The sequence below is a fragment of the Monodelphis domestica genome, chromosome 2 (genome assembly GCF_027887165.1).
Source record: "Monodelphis domestica isolate mMonDom1 chromosome 2, mMonDom1.pri, whole genome shotgun sequence".
Lineage (NCBI taxonomy): Eukaryota > Metazoa > Chordata > Mammalia > Didelphimorphia > Didelphidae > Monodelphis > Monodelphis domestica.
Genome location: NC_077228.1, coordinates 107,163,004 through 107,166,657, shown reverse-complemented (window position 1 = coordinate 107,166,657; position 3,654 = coordinate 107,163,004). Strand labels below are relative to the sequence as shown.

Genomic DNA, 3,654 nt, shown 5'->3' with positions numbered 1-3,654 from the left:
CACGTGACCAAAATGGAGAAACAGTCTCAGAGGCCTCCACCTTCAGCTTCCTTCCGAGCAAGCTTCTCAGAGCACACTCCAACCACTCAGACCAACTCCTCAACTCCTCCCTGAGTCTTCAGACCCCTCTATCTTTAAGGAAACCATCCAAGTTCCCTCCCCTCAGTTCTCACATCTACCAATCACTGTCCATCAATTTCCCTGTGCCAATGGAGGCTCTAGCTTAACCCAGGACCGCCCAGAGGTCTCTGGCTTTGCACATGTCTGTTGAAGGTCATATTCTCAAATAATTAAATCTTGATCCTTTGCTACAGCCCTTCCTAAATCCTGTTAACCTGAGTAGGGTAGAGATTGGAATAATTAAATTTTGATCTATGCTACAGCCCTTCCTCAATCCTGTTAGGACTGAATAGGGTGGAGATTGATTCCAAGTATCTCCATTGTATCAATTCTAAAATCAATCATGACTCAAAGAAATTCCTGCTCTATGCTTAAGCATAGGTCAAAGTCCTTTCCATTGTTCAGCAAAAGGTTTCTGTCCTAAAGTAATCTTAAGAAGGGAGGAGGAGGAACCTCCCATGCCAATGGGGTTCACATTCCAATACACTATCAGTAAGAAATTTTCCAAGTATGAAATTTCCCAATGGTGAAATTTCCAACATTTATAAGTCTAAGGAATTTTAAGGTTTGCAAGTAACTCATGGTGCTCACTTCGGCAGTGCAAGTACTAAAATTGGAATGATACAGAGAAGATTAGTGTATCCCCTGCACAAGGATGACAAGCAAACTTGTGAAGCATACCATATTTTTTCCTTATGAAAATGAACAATATGGAAATATCTTTTGTACAATAATACATATGTAACCCAGCATCTCTGAGAAGGAGGGAGAGAGACAGTTTATATCATTTAACTTCAGAAAATTGTTATTACATGTAACTGGTAAAATAAAATATCTTTACAAAAAATAATAAAGTAACTCATACCTCCAGTACTGGAAGTCCCAAATGTTTTTGTTTTTTTCTCTTCTTCAGGGGTCCTCATACTGCTTTTCCCAAGGTATGATCTCTGTTGGGCAAGTTGCTCAGCTGGGCTCCATAAACCTGTTCCAAACCTGTTTGATTTCTGATTGCTGGAGTTAATTCTTGAATCCATCATTGACCCTCTTTTCTGATAAGGGTTACACTTCTCAATGCTGTTGCAACTAGATTTACTGGATCCTTTGTGGGTACAGCATCTTTTACTGGGCAATTTAGCTGCAGTACAAAATGAAATGACATGACCCATAGTAGGGCAGGGAGGAAGTAAAAAGAAATCTCTTCCTTTCCTCTGCCTTCTGACGAAGTCATGAAGGGAATGGCAGAGAGCAATCCTCTCACCAGGGATGGGCTCCTTCTCCCTAGCTGAAATTCTTTTTTGCTGCCAGGGGTTACAAACCTCAGAAATCTTCAACCTTGACTGACTGCTTAGATTATCTTGATGCTTTTTTAAAGAGCCACTACTAGGGACATTACCAATTCTTTCTTTCTTCCTTTGTAGTAAATTTCCAACTCTCCTCTAATTCCATCAAGGAAGACCTTTGCATACCTCAAAAGGGGTAACAGTGAAAAAAAATTTTTTCACACTTTGTAGAAGACCTTAATGCCTTGTTTCACTCCTCACCTACTTTTTACATTCTATGATTGCATCAACTAGAATGGGATAAATCAATCCATCAGGGATGTTCTGATCAACCCCTCTCCCTACTATAAATATAGTATATATACTATATACATACACACACACATACACACACACACACACACACACACATATACATACACACATATGTGTATATATCAAACCCTTACCTTCAATCTTAGAATCAATACTGTGTCTTGGTTCTAAGACAGAAGAGCGGTAAGGTCTAGGCAATGGAGGTTAAGTGACTTGCCCAGGGTCACACAGCTAGGAAGTGTCTGAGGCCAGATTTGAACCCAGGACCTCCTGTCTCTAGGCCTGATTATCAATCCACTGAGTCAACCAGATGCCCCCGCTACTATATATAGTTTTGTAAATGTAGATCCTTCTCCTATATTTTCTTCCATTTGTCTCTAATATTGGATTTTTTCAAATTATTATTTTTTTCCTTCCCATTGATTCTCTTTGCTTCACTCACAGTCCCCCCCTCCCTTTACATTTGTTAATCCTTTCTATTTGGGATTTTGCTTATTATTTCCTTTTTCTTGCTTTTATCTAGCTATTTAATTCTTCTGCTTTTTTCCTTTCAGTCAAGTAGATCCCTCCCTTCTTTTCCCTTTCAAAAAGTTCTAATCATTAATTTTTAAATTTCATTTTTTGTTTATCTTTCCAGAAAGGATTTCTCTCACTCTCTTTATTATCCAGCTCCTATTTTTGTCTAATTAGATTCTTAATATTAGGGTTTTGACTCCTATGATTAGCCAGCACCTCTCTATTTTCTGTATTCTTTAAAAAACCCATACCTTCTATTTTAGAATCAATACTAAGTATTGGTTCCAAGGCAGACAAGTGGTAAAGGCTAGGCAATTAGGATTAAATGACTTGCCTAGGGTCATGCAGGTAGGAAGTGTCTGAGGCTAGACTTGAACCCAGGATTTCCCCTCTCGAAGCCTAACTCTCTATTCACTGAGTCACCAAACTGCCCCCATTCTCTGTATTCTTAATGGAATAAAACCTTCCAAGATATATACTCTGGACTCTTTCCTCTAGGCAGTTTCTGACACTACCTTATAGAACTTGCTCCAGGATTTCTCTTTTTCCTTTTTGCTTCCCTCCCACTGCCATTATCTTTGGATAATAGACAGGACACTAACTCTTGATAGATCCTTCACAGCATCTCTAATTATGCAGGCTACCACTGATCAATATTCTCTCCTTGGTTACCTTCTTTCCTTATTTGTCTCAAAATCTCCCTTGGTCTATGCCCTCCTATTCACCCAGGTGTCAGTTGCTTCTAGGAGTTCCAATTCCTCTCCTCCTGAGATACAATGTAGTCTTTTCAAGTATCAAATCCCCCAGACAACACCCAGCACAAGTTCCCAATTTCCCTCAACAGAATATCTCTCTTTACCCATAGGATCAGTCATCAGTGGAACCTCTTCCCACCAACAAAACAAGTCTCCTTCTTCCCACCCTTTTTAATCCCTCCCTCTTCCTCCTAATCCCCTCACCTCCAGGTTCTTTTCTTCCTGAGAGACCATAATAGTCATCTTCTCAGTGCTAGTCCTTGATTTGATTCCGACACATCATACATTTCCCTCTGTCAGCTCTCACCCATTCTATTTCATGTACCCTTCCATTTTGTAAAGTCCCACAAAACAAACAAACAACAATAACAAAATATTGATTCATCTCTGAGCATTCGGTCTACACTTCTCCACCATTACCTCCACCTGAATTCTGCCTTCAGCCCCATCTCCTTAAGTGCATTTAGAAAAATGGCTCTTACTGGTCTCTCTGCTGTCACTCTAAAGCTGTTACGCTCTTTGGTATTTGCTTGCTCCTGAATTTACCAAGGGTATTTTGGAAACAAACAATTGTAAAAATTAAATTTCATGTCAATAATAAAAATGTTATATTTTTAGAGATTTATTAATGATCATTAGAAATCAAGGAATAAAGAGGCTACAAAATA

The 3,654-nt window shown here is 39.2% G+C and overlaps 1 non-coding gene across 1 annotated transcript; it reads left to right on the top strand.

Annotated features, from left to right (window-relative positions):
* Nucleotides 1-705: 705 nt before the first annotated feature.
* On the top strand, nt 706-810 carry LOC130457667 (U6 spliceosomal RNA). The gene has a single exon (XR_008916959.1). It is a non-coding gene; the product is annotated as a U6 spliceosomal RNA (small nuclear RNA).
* Nucleotides 811-3,654: the final 2,844 nt, after the last annotated feature.